This window comes from Papio anubis, chromosome 17 (assembly GCF_008728515.1).
Source record: "Papio anubis isolate 15944 chromosome 17, Panubis1.0, whole genome shotgun sequence".
In the NCBI taxonomy this organism is placed as follows: domain Eukaryota; kingdom Metazoa; phylum Chordata; class Mammalia; order Primates; family Cercopithecidae; genus Papio; species Papio anubis.
The window spans coordinates 10,410,026-10,427,920 of NC_044992.1; the positions used below are offsets into that span (position 1 = coordinate 10,410,026).

The 17,895-nt window shown below is 42.1% G+C and overlaps 1 long non-coding RNA gene across 1 annotated transcript in view; it reads left to right on the top strand.

Annotated features, from left to right (window-relative positions):
• Window positions 1-399: 399 nt before the first annotated feature.
• The window catches only part of LOC103878645, a 157,028-nt gene continuing 139,532 nt past the window's right edge, over window positions 400-17,895 (top strand). Inside the window, exon 1 of the long non-coding RNA XR_004179344.1 lies at window positions 400-1,639. This is a non-coding gene — a long non-coding RNA (uncharacterized LOC103878645). The remainder of the gene's footprint in view (window positions 1,640-17,895) is intronic.

Sequence of the window (17,895 nt, forward strand, 5' to 3'; positions counted from 1 at the left end):
TAGTCATTTGCCCAGTGGTCCTTGACCTTTGCAGCCCAGTGGAATCCTATGGGGGAGCTTTAAAAATCATCCCCATGATTGGGTGGGCATTGTGGCTCATGCCTCTAATCCCAGCACTTTGGGAGGCTGAGGAGGGTGGATCACTTGAGGTCAGGAGTTTGAGACCAGCCTGGCCAACATGGCGAAACATCGTCTCTACTAAAAACACAAAAATTAGCTGGGCGTGGTGGTGCGTGCCTGTAATCCCACCTACTGGGGAGGCTGAGGCAAGAGAATCGCTTAACACCCAGAAGGGGGAGGTTGCAGCCAGCTGAGATTGTGCCAGTGCACTCCAGCCTGGGTTACTCTGTCAAATCCAATCTGTCGTAATCACACGTAAAAATCCCCATGGTTATTCCTTATCCTAGGACAATTAAACCAAAATCTCTGGGTTTGGGGCCCAGGTGTTTGCATTTTCAAAAGCTTCCCAAGTATCTCTAATATGCAGCCATGGCTGAGAGCCACTGTTCCCTCTGCTTGTATTCAAATCTCAGCCTATGTCAATCCATCTTCTTTTTGCTACCTCTATACTGAAAATGAACTTCCTAAGGTCACCAAAGATTTCCTCATTCCACAATTCTGTCACCACCTTCAGGTCTCAGGCTATTCAACGTTTATGAAGCCTGTGATTCTTAATGTACATTTTTAACCTTGTGGACTTCCAAGGCAATGTTCTCTCCCAGCTCTCTTCCCACTTAGATTTCTCTTTCATTGCCCCACTTGGCTTCTTTGCCTCTCTTGGTGTCTCTGTGCTAACCCACTTTATTTCACTTTACACATTCTTCAGCAGCAGTGCCATCCACTCTCATCTCTTTCTTCTCTTGCCTTCTCTGTTCCTTTTTATTAATGTGCTCAGCATTCCTCCTGCTCCCACTAAATTGGCCAAGCTACCAATACTTGGAGGCATCAATGACATTTTTCCTTCCTTCACATGTGCATCTGATTGGCTAACAAAGATTCAATTGTCACTGCAGTCACATTCTGCTTGGAAACCGCTGCAAGGTCTCAGTTTGCAACAAGATGAAGTTCAAATCCTGTATCCTGCATGAGAAGACCATCCACAATTTGCTTCCAGTCTGCCTCTCTGGTCCCGCTGCCAGCTACTCCTTGCCCCTCAGTTTCCTCATGCAGAAGCACACTGTTCACTGCACATGCATTTAATCTTTGGTGCCTCTGTACTTGGAAACCTGGACTCCCTTCCTACCCTTCTAACTCCCTGGTGACCTTCTACTTACCTGCAAGGTCCAAATAAAATGTCAGGGCTCTCTGACCCTCTTTATCCATTTATATTCCCATAGAGCATAATCACAAACTCTAATTAAGCACTTACTCAAGTGTCTTATGGGAACTGATTTATTGTCTGCCTTTCCTGCTTCTTAGTGAAACCCTTGAGGACAGAGGTCATGACTCATCCCTCATTATCTCTCTCATTCCCAACACAGATCCTGGAACACTGCAGGACGCCAGTGGCCATATGCTGAGTGGAACCAGTAGGGATGATGCGCACATGGTCCAGAGAGAATGGGACAGTAGGACTCAGGGATACAGTAGGACTTTGGGGTGAAAGAGCAGGATGTGGCATCTGTGTCAGGTGGAACAAGTAAGTACTAGAGCTGCTCACAAAATATTCTTTGCTCCTCGTGTTAAGGATAGAATGCTGAACTGGATAGAGCTGCATCTGACATCATTTATTATATATTATGGTTTTATGCCTGTGTGTGGGAAAGGAACAGAATTGGATTATCTCCCTGCCCCAGGAAATAGTGATGTAGTAAGCAATAATGGGATCAACGTGCACCGACTGAAATTCTCTATAATCCCCCAGGGCGGAGATCAATGGGAAGAAGGCTCTCTCAGAGAGATGTGTGGTCTCATCCTTGGGGATAAAGAGAGCCCTGTTAAATCAGGGCAGAAGGTGACACAGAGCTGCCAGGGTGGGCTGCGTTCTTGCGTGCCTCTCTGGGCCAACGATGCTGGAGATTCTCGCCTTGTATAAAGACATGAGCAGTCTTTTTTTTCCGGGCACAGAGCTATGCAAAGCTTCTTTTTTCTCTTCATCCTACTTCTTTTACTCACTGGCGTTTTTGTGTCCTGGATCCTTTGCCCACATCAGCATTATAGCAACTTACAACCATATGATGTGGTAGATCCTTGGTGTTGATGATTTATTGTTTTGAGTTATACTTTATGCATCACATCCCAAAGACCTATGATAGGTAGTCATTGGTTATCTTGCTAAGATATGAATCTGTATGCATTGCTCTGCAGTGGGAGGCTGGAGTTAGTTAGCAAATTATTGAGCCTGGTTACCTGGCCAGTCTTTTCATTTCATTGTTTTTAAAATTCATTTGTTAAAAATAATTTGTTGAGTACCTACTATGTGTCAGGCCTCACGCTAGGACTTCTAGTTGGAGATCCAGTGATGAATGAAAAGGTTCTCTGTTCCCATGGACTGTCCTTTTGGAAGGAGGCTGAAGTTAGTGAGCCTGGTTACCTGGCCAGTCTTTTCATTTCATTGTTTTTTAAATTCATTTGTCAAAAAAAATTTGTTGAGTACCTACTATGTGTCAGACCTCACACTAGGACTTCTAGTTGGAGATCCAGTGATGAATGAAAAGATTCTCTGTTCCCAGGGACTGTCCTTTTGGAAGGAGGCTGAAGGGGTGAAGACAAACAATTTAATTTTATGTGATGGTATGTTCTGTGATGAAAATAAAACAGAGTGATGTGATGGAAAGTGAGAAGGAGAGAGAGCAGTCAGCGTTAGAAGAGAGCCCTGATGTGGATGAAGTTGGAAGCCATTATCCTCAGCAAACTAACGCAGGAACAGAAAACCAAACACTGCATGTTCTCACTTACAAGTGGGAGCTGAACAATGAAAATATATGGATACAGGGAAGGGAACAACACACACTGGGGCCTGTTGGGGGAACCAGTACGGGGAGGGAGAGAGCATCAGGATAAATAGCTAACGCATGCTGGGCTTAATACCCAGATGATGGGTTGATAGGTGCAGCAAACCACCGTGGTACATGTTTACCTATGTAACAAGCCTGCACATCCCAGATAGGTGCCCTGGAGCTTAAAATAAAATTAAATTAAAAATTAAGAAAAAAGAAGGGAGCCCTGCAGTGTTACTCAGAGTAGCCAAATAGTGGGACCACCCAAATAATCCAGCAACAGATGAACAGATAAACAAAGTGTGCTCTATCCGTACAGTGGAATATTATTCAGCCTTAAAAAGAAAGGAAGTGAAGGGCCGGGCACGGTGGCTCACACCTGTAATCGCAGCACTTTGGGAGGCCGAGGTGGGCAGATCACCTGAGGTTGGGAGTTTGAGACCAGCCCGACCAACATGGAGAAACCTCGTCTCTACTAAAAACACAAAATTAGCTGGGTGTGGTGACGCACGGCTGTAGTCCCAGCTACTGGAGAGACTGAGGCAGGAAGGAGAATCGTTCGAACCCGGGGGGTGGAGGTTGTGGTGAGCTGAGATTGCACCACTGCACTCCAGCCTGGGCAACTATGGCAGGACGAGCCGCAGACAAAACTCCTCAGACACTGGATTAAAGAAGGAATAGGTTTTGTATTCGGACGGGAGCGTCTTAAGACTTGCGTCTTAAGAGTGGAGCTCCTTGAAAAAGAAATTCTTGGCCTTTTTAAAGGCTTACAACTTTCAGAGGTCTACGTGAAAGGGTCGTGATAAATTGAGCAAGCATGGGAAATGTGACTGGGGGCTACATGCATCAGCTAACAGAACAAAAAGTTTTACAAAGCTTTTTTTCATACAGTGTCTGGAATGTACAGATAACACAAGTAGTTTAGGTCAGGGGTTGATGTTATTATTATTACTTTTTTTTAACTCCTAGGGCCAGGTGGTGGTGCCAAGGTTGTCTGGCTATTTATCTTACTTTTGTTTCTTTCTAACTTTTTGTTTTCTCTCTTTCTTCCTGTCTTGTGAACTAGGCAAGGTGCAGGGAGGAGGGCAGCAGGAGTAGTAGTGGTCTCCTTCCTTACAACAAGAGTGAAACTCCATCTAAAAAAAAAAAAAAAAAAAAGAAAGAAAGGAAGTGCTCATGCATGCTGCAACATGGATGTACCTTGAGGGCATTGTGCTAAATGAAATCAGCTAACACAAAGGGATAACTCTCGTATGATTCTGCTTATGTGAAATATCTAGAATAGGCAACTCATGGAGATAGGAAGCAGATCAGAAATTACCAGGTGCTGGGGATAGGGAGGTTACAGGGAGTATTGCTTAGTGGGTACAGAGTCTCTGTTTGGGGTGATAAAAAGTTTTGGAAAGAGATAGTGGTGAGGGTTGCACAACATTGTCAATCTACTTAATGCCACTGGCTTGTGCACTTAAAAATGGGAAAAATGGCAAACTTTATATTATGTATATTTTACCAAAATTAAAAGCAAATTAAGAAAAGAAACTTGCAATAACAAGTTTCTTGCAAAAACTGGCCACGTGAAGACGGTGGGGAGGTGACGTTCCTACGAGAGTAAACAGCTGGTGCAAAGACCCCAAGGCAGGAATGAGCTTGGTTATTTTGTGACTATTGTTTGGTGCAGGATAACTCTCACAAAGTGTTAAAGATAGGTTTCTTTGTCATAAAGAGACTCCAGAAAGGAAGTTGATTTCTAGTGTTGGTAGGGGAGCAAAGGGGTCTAAATGCAATGGTGAACTTGGGGATTTTAAAGACTTCGGACTGCATTCCTCAGGGAAGCCAAGGGGCTTGCAGAGTTGCTGGTTTGCCTGCTATCAGGCTGTGAGCATCCTAGGACCACCCAGGTCTGTGCCATTTTAGTTCTGTCTCCTAAATCTATTTCTACTTGTTGAACAATGAGCTAGGGTTAAAGTACTAAACCAGGAGGCAGCAGAAATGGATTACAAGTGGGCTTGGGCTATAATCCCAAAAGACACAATCCCAAATGCTGTAATTCGATGGTTGAAATCCTGAAAATCGCAATCCTGAAACATCAAAATCCCAAAAACATGATTCTTAAAAAATTAATTAAAAAAAAATTTTAAAGATATTTATTAGGCCGGGCACAGTGGCTCATGCCTGTAATGCCAGTGTTTTGGGAGGCCAAAGCAGGAGATCACGAGGTTAGGAGTTGGAGACCAGCCTGGCCAACATGGTGAAAACCCATCTCTACTGAAAATACAAGAATTAGCCGGGCATGGTGGCGGGTTCCTGTAATCCCAGCCACTCAGGAGGCTGAGGCAAGAGAACCGCTTGAACCCAGGAGGGTGAGGTTGCGGTGAGCCAAGATTGTGCCACTCACTGCACTCCAGCCTGGGTGACTGAGCAAGACTCTGTCTCAGAAAAAAAAAAAAGATATTTATTTACATTTTTTTAAAAAGAGGATGTATTTAAGAAACATAAAAACACAACAGAACACTTCATAGGCCACTTGATGCAACAAAATATGCAATAACAACATACATATTATTGCAAGCATAAACACCCAGGCTTAGTAACAACAGTCACATGAGTATGACACTTATGAGCAGCAGACGAACCATATTCGTAAAGAATCATGTCAAAAAGTGAAACGTATAGATACATATTACTATGGATGGTGTTGTGTGCATCCAGCTTTATACCTGTGTTCAAGTGAAATACCGTGACAAACCTAAGTCTTTCAATGAAATCCATCAAAAAGAGTGATGAGTCACCACTGCCTATGTGATCACCCAAAGAGTAAAGATCTTGAGAAATTTTACCTTTCACAAATGAAGATGCACATAGAGGACATCTCTTCATTTGCCGAGGAAGTTTCAACATTTTTAAATACATGCGCCATGCTGACACACAAAGTCAACGTTGTGATGACGCACTTTGGTGGAGTCAAATTTCTGATGTTCCAGGCAGCAGAAGAAAAGTCTGTCCCAGCTCTCAGTTTGTTGTCTACATTTTTCTCTCTGGACCCCCAGCCAACTCCCTGGTGCCTACCTGCACTGAGAGCAGATCTTCCCCTACTTGCTCCACTCAGATTCACACACTGTTCTCCTCTGGAAACTCCCTTACTGACTCACCCAAAATGATGCTTTATCCGGTTTCTAGGTATTCCTTAATTCAGTCAAGTTGACAACTAAAATTAGGTTCACAAATCCACCCCTTGTCAACTTGGCATCCGTATACGTCTCCTTAAACCATACTTAATTTGCAAATAAAGACAGTAACAAGGTAACAGTTCCACCTAATGTGCTGTAACTAACATAATGCAACTACCCCTAATACAACTGAAAACACACTAATCCCTTCCCCAGAGTTTGGCTTTCAGGATTTAACCATTGGGAATTGTGTCTTTAGGGACTGTATTAGTCTGTTTTCACACTGCTATAAAGATATTACCCAAGACTGGGTGATCTATAAAGAAAAAAGGTTTAATTGACTCACCGTTGTGCATGGCTAGGGAGGCCTCAGGAAACTTACAATCATGGCAGAAGGGGGAGCAAGCCCATCTTACATGGTGGCAGGTGAGAGAGAGCCTGTGAAAAGGGAACTGACAAACACTTACAAAGCCATCAGATCTCGTGAGAACTCACTCACTATCATGAGCACAACATGGGGGAAACCACCTCCGTGATCCAATCAACTCGCACCAGGTTCCTCCCTCAACACCCTGGGATTATGGGGATTACAATTCAAGATGAGATTTGGGTGGGGACACAGAGCCAAACCACATCAGAGATTATGATTGGCACCAATTCAAATTCTAGCTTCACCATTAACTAGTTGCATGTTTATGGATAAATGGCTTCGTCTAACTGAGCCTCAGTTTCCTACTCCATAAAATGTAGGATTTGGATGATATTAAGTATAATAAATATATGGCATGCACATTCTCACGCAACAGGCAGCAGGGCCAGATGTTGAAGTGTGGGCACTCCAGGTTAATTGGCCCTCATCCAACCAATATTATTTACTAAGTTGTTCAATATTTATTTATCTAGGGAGGAGGGAGAAGTTGAAAGAAAAAAATTTGTATTGGCCACGCGCGATGACTCACGCCTGTAATCCCAGCACTTTCGGAGGCCAAAGCGGGTTGATCATGAGGCCAGGAGATTGAGACCATCCTGACTAACATGGTGAAACCCTGTCTCTACTTAAAATACAAAAAATTAGCTGGGTGTGGTGGTGGGTGCCTGTAGTCCCAGCTACTCAGGAGGCTGAGGCAGGAGAATGTGGTGAACCCAGGAGGCAGAGCCTGCAGTGAGCCAAGATCGCACCACTGCACTCCAGCCCGGGTGACAGAGCGAGACTCTGTCTCAAAAAAAAAAAAAAATTGTATTAATAAAAATTATATTTGCTACTTTACTTCAACAAGGCTAAGCAGAGTCACTGAAAAACTCTCTAAAATATTCCCTTTTTTGTGTGTTCTTGTTCTTTCGCCGATTTCTTTAGTCCATTTCTTGGGAGTTATATTACAACTTTTGAAATATATTTAATACAACAAATTTCTTTCTCTGAGCAAAAGGCACTATATCATGAGATATTTCGATTGAGAACTTTAACAAAGTGGGACTCCATGAGCAAGTTGCAAAAGACATAAGCAGAGATGTGCTTTCTAAAGTTTCACTTCACAGTGCTGTCTGCTTTGGAGGGAGTGGAACAAATTACATTTAAGTAGTCTATCCCAGTGACGTTTTAGTGTTTCTTTCGCATCAGCATTTTCCAGCAGCTGCCCTAAAGGCTTGAGTTCCTGCAGCTGTCCAGGGCAGACATTACTAATGGAGCACAGCACTCCTTCCCGAAGAGCCTGGATGCAACCCCAGCTTCCCTGGCACCTGCTTCCAGTTATAAACCCTGCTGGCCATCCTTGGACTGGGTTGACTTTGCAATTCCTTGCAGCTTCAATGTTTTAGGAGTCTGTGATGTTAAACTTTACATGATATCTGAGTAACTACCATTTGTCTAGGACCTGAGAAACTGACATGTCATTTGATTTTAAACATGTTTAAATGAATGTTTGTACAGAAGAAAAGGATGTGGAAAGCTGAAAAAAATCTCTCTTAGATATTTTCCTGGTTTATATCATTTAAGGAAGCAACAATTGAAGACAATTTTATGAAAATAATCTGGACTAATGTCAAGCTATGTTGAGGGTAATTTAAGACCTAGAATTAGGAGGACGGACCTAGAACCTGGATGGAAAGAGATATCTTATTTTTCAGAGGTAAAATAGCATTGGATTGGGGTGGAAGATGAGCTAAGAAGATCTGTGGACAAGTGCAAAAACTTTATTTTTGTGAGCTGCATCTAGTGCCGATCTGAATTTAGCTGAACTTCGAAATAGCCAATGCTGTAGCAGAGTCACTTTTGTGCTCCATGTCTAACGAGGAATGTATTGATGGGAGATAAGCATTGCTTTACAAATCATCAGACACAGTTCTGAGTTCTGGCTTCTGTAATTATTTGTTGTGGGACCTTGAAGTAAGTCATTTATCTCAAGACTGTTTGCTTATCTGTGCAGTGACGATACTATCACTTACCTTTTCATGTAATAAGGCTTAAATAAGATCTTGGCAAATCACCTAATTGAGTCTAGGAGGAGGCATTACAAATTGTCATCCAATTGTATTTACAAGTTGAGTGATTGAATCATAGTTGATTAAGGAGAGCTTCGCGTCTACTTTCCAGTAAGGATTCTGGTAAAAGCACCATGGGGGAGGACCAACAAATTTGGAACTGGAAACGGGGTCTGTGAAGGTGAAATACGAATCAGCTGGACAACCCAGTAGAAAAGGGGAGCAAGAACAACAAGAAACCAACCGCAAATTAATCGGTGGGAAATGAAAATGGATACAATACTTTGTGTCTTTCAGATTGGGGAATAGCTGTAATCTCACTGCTGGGAGGATTACAAACCTGTGTTGCCATTTGGGAAGGTGGCTTGGCAGTTCATCAAAGTTCCACTCAGCAATGTGCCTCTCTCTCCACATAGGATGGTTCTGCCCTATATGAATCATCAAGCGCTCAGAAACAATCTCAAGAAGAGAGAGGGAGCCCTTGCTCATATTTATTTATTCTTAATTGATCAATTCCTGTCATATTACATATGTATTCTATTATGTCGTTTATTGGCTGCCTCACTTATTGGAATGTAAGTTCATTGGAATGAACTTTATTGGAATATAAGAGAGGACAGAGATTTCATCTCTCATGTCCATAGGCATATGAACATGAAATTCAGAATATGAATACATAAAAAGATCCCTTAAGGTTCTAGAAAGAGCTGTATGCAATTGTTCTGCACTTTGCTTTTTCAGTCAACAGTTGGCTTGGAGGTCTAGCCATATTGTTACTTACAGATCTACTTAATTCTACTTAACTTTTGATTCTGTCAACATTGCAGGGGAGCAAACCCAAATTCTACATCCGTTATGTGGGAAACCTAAATATGATGCCCAGGAGAAAGGTGTGTCACAATCAAATATCATGCCTGCCTAATTATAGGGCCACTTCAAACATTCTACATGCCAAGTCAAATCCCCAAACAGCACACACACCTGGGCTATATTTTGCTTAAGAACCAGCACTTGGTGAACTTTGCTACTGTCTTCTCATGTATTTGTAATCTTCTGTGGGTAACCATTGGTGTTTTAAGTTGCTTCCTCTTTCCCTCCCAAGTTGGTACTAACTTGGGTTACACACTTTGGGATAAACTTGAGAACACAGGAGATAGAAAAAGGCAAATCAAAATGTTAGTGGTGTTACCTTAAAGCTGATTGGAGAAAGAGGCTTTAGATCTGTGACCAAAGGGACTTACTAACCCCTACCTCCTAAAATTGACAGACTCCTGGGCATAGCCATGAGTACCATTGCCTGGCTCTACCCTGTGGGCTGGACTTACTACCTGGCAGGTAAGGAGATAGGGGCATATTTCTTACAGCTGATGGATCTGATCAGACAGGGGTAAGGGCTGAGTCTTTAGTTAACTTCTTTAGTTACTTCTCTCAAAAGCACTTATCTTACTGTTCTTTTTTTTTTTTTTTCACTTATAAGTTGCTGCTCTTCTTAGGCAGAGAAACCACGAGGTAGAGAAAAAGGCCGGGAGTGTTATTCTCATAAAAATTCCTCCCCATAGAACTATAAGACTAGTGGGGAGATTGATTCTTTTAACAGTAATCAGCACTTTCTGTCTGGAAACATGTTCTTATCTCTCTGTCTTTTTAATACAACACCTTAACTAAGACAACTCTTGACCTTGGTCTCTGTTCACTTATTTTTCCAGCTATGTAACAAAAATCTTTTCATTGGTAGCTTCCACTATGCCTACAGGTCACAGATTCTTTCTTCTAAGATAACTTTGATTACAATTTCTAGTCTATTGGTTCTGACCTATTATCTTATTTATTATCATTTATCTTATGGTTTTAAACTCTTTATTTTTAAAATATGTTGGCTTTTGGCTGTGTTGGCTCATGCCTGTAATCCCAGCACGTTGGGAGGCTGAGGCAGGAGGATTTCTTGAGGCCAAGAGTTTGAGAACAGCCTGGAAACATAGCAAGACCCCATCTCTACAAAAAAATTAAAAAATTGCTGGGCGTGGTGGCACATGCCTGTAGCCCCAGCTACTCAGGAGGCTGAAGTGGGAGGATTACTTGAGCCTAGGAATTTGAGGCTGCAGTGTGCTATGATCATGACACTGTACTCCAGCCTGGGCAACAGAGTGAGGCTCTGTCTTTTGACGAAACACAAAACAAAAAAACTAAAATATGTTTACTTTCCATAGTTCATTTTTTCCCCTCCCATAACTTTATTTTCCTTATAAAACGTTTTTCTCTAGCCCAGACCTCTATCCTAAACTTCAGATCCATACATCCAACTGTTGTCATGTTTTGTGTATCAAAAAGAAGTTCTTATCTTCCCCTCAAAACCTGTTCAGTCCCCTGACAGTCAGCCTAGCTAACCTTTAGCTCATGTGGAGTTTAAAGTCATACTGACTTTATAGGGTTCATTGGAAAGATTAGACGAGATAATGAAAGTGAGTGTTGCTTTGACGTCAAGAGAAATAAGGATGTTAAAGTCCAATTGCAGAATTTAAACCTGCACCAAAACCCAGAAAGCACAGTTGTTATCTGTGACTTCTTCACTATTCTATGTCAGATTTGCTGTTTTCCTTTTTCCTTCATAGCTAAAAAAGGTCACAAAGCAAGGAAATTTTCAGTTTTTTACGTGTGTTTTAAAACATCTGCATTCTTTCTCATACTCAATTTATAGTTTAGGGGGATATAAAATTCTAGGCAATAAGTTTTCCCTCAGAATTTTTAAGGCTTTGCTTCATTATATTCTAGCATCTAATGTTGCTCATAAGAGGTTGTGTTACTGATTTCTTATTCTTAGTATATGACCTATTAATTTTTCCTCTGTGCTTACTTTTAGAACCTTTTGTAAAAATCCCTGGGGTTCTGAAATTTCAAAGTGGTGTGCCTTGTTTGACTTTTTAGTATTCATCATGCATAGCATTTTATGGGCTCCTTCCATCTGGAGTTACGCCTTTCAATTCTGAAGAATGTTTTCCTATTATTTCCCTCAATGGTTTCCTTTTCTTTGTTTTCTTTGCTTATTTAGATATTGCCATTTCTGAAAAATACTTCTTTCTTTTCTCCACTGTTGTCTACCTCCTGATCTTTTCGCTTATTTATGGGATATTCCCTCAATTTCATATTCTATTATCAAATGTTAGTTGTCAAATACTTTAGTTTCTAAAAGTTCTTTCCTTGTTCTCGGACAGTTCTTTCGTGTGGAATGCTGTTTCTTTTGCAATTCGTGGTCCAGGGGGGTGCAATACCTCCTTTCACTCTGCTAAAGATGCTGGTACAGATCCAGATAAACATGTAGATCTTTCCTGTGTTCCTGGAGTCATCTCTGCATGAGCCAGGTTCCGTATTTATACTAGTTTAGTTTTCTCTCTGTCGATTAGAGGACTTTTCAAGTGTCTGGTTATCCTTTGCTGGCCATTTTCCTTCATCGTCTCAAACTGAAACTGTGTACCCATTAAACTCTAACTCCCCATTCCCTGCTCCCCACAGCCCCTGGTAAGCATGATTCCTCTTTCTCAATGAATTTAACTAGTTGAAGCACTTCATATAAGTGGAATCATCCCATATTTATCCTTTTTGTGCCTGACTTATTTCACTTAGCAAAATATTTTTAAGGATCACCCATGCTGTAGCAAGTATCAGAAATTCATTCTTTTTCAAGGCTGAATAATATTCCATTGTATGTCTGGACCATACTTTGTGTATCCATTCATCCGTTGATGGGCATGGGTTGCCTCCACCGTTTGATTATTGTGAATAATACTGTAATGAACATGGGTGTACAGAGATCAGTTCAAGTCCCTGATTTCAATTCTTTTGGTTTACTTTTTTTTTTTTGGAAATGGGGTCTCTGTATTGCCCAGGCTAGAGTGCAGTGGCTCTTCACAGGCGTGATCATAGTGCACTATAGCCTTAAACTCCTGGGTTCAAGCGATCCCCCTGCCGGAGCCTCCTGAGCAGCTGGAACAACAGGCATGTGCCACTGCTCTTGGCTCTTTCAGTTTACTTTTTAAAGAGAGACAATAAAAATTTATTAGAGGCCGTGTGGATGTATGTGCACAGATTGTCAGGGAGCTCACAGTCGGTGAATGGGTTTTCCAACATGCCTTTCATTAGAGGATCCCAGGAAGAGAATATCTATTTCAAAGTCCTATTCGTTAGGCTCATGCTTTCTCCTCTGTATTTAGCAGAGATAGCTGAGCGTTTACAGTATACAGCACAGCACCCAGGGAAGTGCCTCGAACTTGCTGAATGAATGGTATGTGGGTGTCATTCTTTTTCAGCTTTCTTATGTAATTTCCCCATATTCTGATATTCTGTTGATAGTTTTAGTTGCAATTTGGGAAGTCAGGAATGGGATGGGGAGCAGGGATCAGTCAAGTTATATGTTTGTGTCAATATGTTTGATACTTGGAAATTCCTTTGATACTTTTCCTTTAGCTGGCCCTGGGAGCAGAGACCACATTTTATATACACAAGCTTCTTAGACAACTGTGTGGGTATTCCTGCAGGAAGTAAATGATAACGGAGCTGCCTACAGGACATGACGTGGGTGTGAGGGATGGGGAACTCAGAGGGAAGAGGCCTTAGGAAGGCTGGGTTTTTGCTTGGGGGTCTCTCCTCCTCTTGTCTCCTGTTTTTAGATGCTCTGGTCTGACCCTTTCATGGCGCAAGCTCCCTAGTACTGTAGGTTTCATGTGGAAAAGTTAATGATTTATTGTGGTGGTGGTTGAAAAGTAACACTAACCTTGGCCGGGCATGGTGGCTCGTGCTTGTAATCCCAGCACTTTGGGAGGGTGAGACAGGTGGATCGCCTGAGGTCAGGAGTTTGAGATGAGCCTGGCTAACATGGTGAAACCCTGTCTCCACTAAAAATACAAAAATTAGCCAGGCGGGTGGCGCACACCTGTAATCCCAGCTATTTGGAAGGCTGAGGCAGGAGAATCGCTTGAACCTGGGAGGCGGAGGTTGCAGTGAGCTGGGATCGCAGCACTGCACTCCAGCCTGGGCAACAGAGCCAGACTCCATCCCAAAGGGGGAAAAAAAAATTAAGGCTAACCTCCATCTGAGGTTTTCTCACAGACAGAACCATGATGCCATCATTATCTCCATTCCAGAGTTTGAGCAAAGCACAAGGATAAAGTCAGGAGGGAAAAATGAAGTCTGAGCAGCTGGTGTTTGCTTTAGCCTCTTCCGGAGCCGCCTCTGAGCCATCAGGGAATAGGAAGGAGCTATTGCCATTCCCTGCACAGCCCCAGTGCGAGCCTGGGCTGTGACGCACAGATATGGAGGGACATCGTCGCTGGCTTCTAAGTGATATTCTTCTTCCTTCTAATCTGCCTATTCTGCTGCTGGGAAATTTATGTAAAATCAATGCATAGCTACTTAAGTTTTGCTCCCATTGATACTATTGTTATTTATTTATTTACTCCACACATTCCTAGATGGATTATGTAAGATATGAGTTTCTTTCTTGAAGTCTTGCACTTTTATCTGCAGAATGCCATCTGCCATCATTAGAGAGCAGTGGACGTGGATGTGTCTCAGGAATTAGTTGATGTCCTGTGAACTAGATTTGCATAAGCTTCTGCAGCCTCTGCTGACGAGTGTAAGACGGTTACCAGGGCCTGCTATTATGGAGAGTGATTATTAAACATGCAGAAATCTCAGGCCGGGCGCAGTGGCTCACACCTGTAATCCCAGCACTTTGGGAGGCTGAGGCAGGCAGATCACCTGAGGTCGGGAGTTCGAGACCAGCCTGACCAACATGGAGAAACCCCATCTTTACTAAAAATACAAAATTAGCCAGGTGTGGTGGCACATGCCTTTAATCCCAACTACCCAGGAGACTGAGGCAAGAGACTTGCTTGAACCTGGGAAGCGGGGGTTGCGGTGAGTCAAGATCGTGCCATTGCATTCCAGTCTGGGCAACAAGAACAAAACTCTGTCTCAAAAACAAAACAACAACAACAACAACAAAATGCATGCAGAAGTCTCATACTGTTTTAACATGTGACAGAATTGAAACCAACTGTGCAAACATGCAGAAAAACGTTTGCCTCCTTTATCTTTTGTAAACAACTAGAAATCTGACATTTCTTCAAGGAAAGTCCCTCCTGCCCCATCTTTTTTTTTTTTTTTAGACAGAGTTTCACTCTGTCACCCAGGCTGGAGTGTAGCGGCACGATCTTGGCTCACTGCAAGCTCCGCCACCCAGGTTCACGCCATTCTCCTGCCTCAGCCTCCCAAGTAGCTTGGACTACAGGCGCCTGCAACCACGCCTGGCTAATTTTTTGTATTTTTAGTAGAGATGGGGTTTCACCGTGTTAGCCAGGATGGTCTCGATCTCATGACCTCGTGATCCACCCGCCTCGGCCTCCCAAAGTGCTGGGATTACAGGTGTGAGCCACCATGCCCGGCCCTGCCCCACCTTTTATATAATTCTTAACAAGTGTTTTTAAAATATTTTCTTTTTGTTTTTTACGGAGAAACAGTCAATGCACAGACCTAAACTTTGCATTTGAATTTACCGGTAGTCAATTCACACATCTAAAACTTTGATGCTTTTAACGGATGTATCCATTCATGTAGTCAGCCAGCACCCATCAAGACACAGAACAATTCTTTGCCCCAGCAAGTTCCTTGTGCCCCAGTCCAATCAATCCCCACGCCTTGCAAGCAATCACCACCTGCTTTGTATGACCCTGTTCCTGGACAGAGCAAGTTCCTACCGTCCAATAATGAGATGCAGACAGACTGTGAAAGAAGGGAGTTGATTTCTGCAACTGGTTACAGGGAGAAGTTCAGAGTAACTCACCAGACCAACTCAAAGTTACAAGGTTTTATTCTAGTGCTCATATACTTTTAAAGTTTTATGCCTATGTGTGGAAGTGCACCTACCAGTAGAAGTGTTTCATTCCATCTATTTCTAATCTTTAACGAGGGTCTGGAAAGCTTTCTCTAGAGCCTTGGAAAGTTTTAAAATCTTAAATGGGACCTGCAATGAGGTATATATGTAAGAATGCTGTTCTTACTTGTCCAGACTTCAGGGTCTGAGAAACCCCAGTTGGGGTCTTAGTGGGGTTGTGTTTTCCTTTTAAGCCCTTGTACTCAGGTACCAGTTTCTCCAGGTCTTTAATGTCTAACTTATACACTCATCAGAGTTATATTAGTGGAAACTGTCTGTTCTGGTTGCTCATGGAAACCTGGCCTGCCACCACCCTAGAGATACATGTTGCTGCCACGACCCTGGAGATTCGTGTTGCTGCCATGACCCTAGAAATTTATGTCACTGGTTCTAAAACTTCACATAAATGTAATTGTCCATTGTCATCAGGCACTGTGCATTTCTTTTTTTTCTTTTTTTTTGAGACGGAGTCTCGCTCTGTCACCCAGGCTGGAGTGCAGTGGTGGGATCTTAGCTCACTGCAAGCTCCGCCTCCCGGGTTTACACCATTCTCCTGCCTCAGCCTCCCCAGTAGCTGGGACTACAGGCGCCTGCTGCCCGGCTAATTTTTTTGTATTTTTAGTAGAGAGGGGGTTTCACCGTGTTAGCCAGGATGGGTCTCGATCTCCTGACCTCGTGATCTACCCGCCTCGGCCTCCCAAAGTGCTGGGATTACAGGCGGGAGCTGCTGCGCCTGGCCCAGGCACTGTGCATTTCTTTGTGTATGATACTACTAAGGAATAAAAAGGACAAACAAAAATATACAATTATATGGATGAGAAAAGAAGCCAGACACTGTGCATTTCTTTGCGTCTGGCTTCTTTCTCATCCATGTAATTGTATACTAGTAGTTTGTTCTTTTTATTCTTTAGTAGTATCATACAATACTTTTAATTTCATAATGTTTTTTGTACATTTCCCTGTTGATGGACCTTGAAGCTGTTTCCAGTTTGGGGTTCTCATGAGTGAAGCTGCTAAAACATTTTTGCAAGTGTTTTTGTGGATATGTGTCTTCACTTGCCTTGGGTAAATATTTACAAGCTAAATAGCTGTGTCATAGGGTAAGAAGTGTATGTTCACAAGTCTTGTCACATTTATTTCTAATTGTTTTATCATTCTTTCTGTCATTGTAAATAGGAATTCCCACCCCATTCCATTTTCTAAATGTTTATTTCTGGTTTACAAGACAGATAATGATTTTAAAAATATTTATTTGGTGATTAGAGTCTTTGTTAGTTGCTTTTATTGGTTCTTTTTCTATTGTCTTTTTAGTTTTGAAACCCAAGTACTACTTGAATAGTCTCATCATAAAGGATTCAAACATTGAAAAGATGTAAGAAAGTCAAATATAAATGCAACCCTTCACCTTCACTCCAGTTCCTACTTTACCCCTGGAGCTACTGAATGCTAATAATACAATGGATTGCTTTCAGATTTTTTTTAAAGCACTTCAATGGATGGTTTTGTAGGATATAAACAGCACAGTGTACCACACCTAGACATTGTAGATTTGTGTAGTTATCATGACAGTTTTTGGCAGAAGGCAGTAAAATGCCTTGATCTAACAAAGTTAGAATATCACTATATTTGTATGATAGCTAGAAGTAAACTATTTGAGGAAGGGGTACCTTTTTGTAATTTGTGCAAAGGTTTTATATGACCCTTACATTTAATGTTGATAATACATTTAATACATATACAAATACATGTCTTTTACACAAGAAGACACATAAATCTTTTAAAAATAAGTAGAATCATGCAATATTTATTCTCCTATGACTTTGTTTTCTTTCAATTATCAATATACTTTAAACATCTTTGCGTGTCAATACATATTGATTTAGCTCAATTTTTTAAACTGCTGCGTGTAGTTCATAATATCCATGCATTTATTTAGCTTGGACATTTAGATTGTTTTCAAGTTTTCACTATTTTGAAGATTCTTTTGTTTGTTTGTTTGTTTGTTTGTTTGCTTGCTTGTTTTGAGACGGAGTCTCGCTCTGTCGCCCAGGCTGGAGTGCAGTGGCATGATCTCGGCTCAATGCAAGCTCCGCCTCCCGGGTTCACGCCATTCTCCTACCTCAGCCTCCCGAGTAGCTGGGACTACAGGCGCCTGCCACCATGCCCGGCTAATTTTTTGTATTTTTTAGTAGAGACGGGATTTCACCGTGTTAGCCAGGATGGTCTTGATCTCCTGACCTTGTGATCTGCCCGCCTCGGCTTCCCAAAGTGCTGGGATTACAGGTGTGAGCCACCGCGCCTGGCCAAAGATTCTTAAGTGTACATATTTGTACACACACATTATGTAAGTATTTATTTAGTGGTGATTTCTATCATGTCCTGCTCT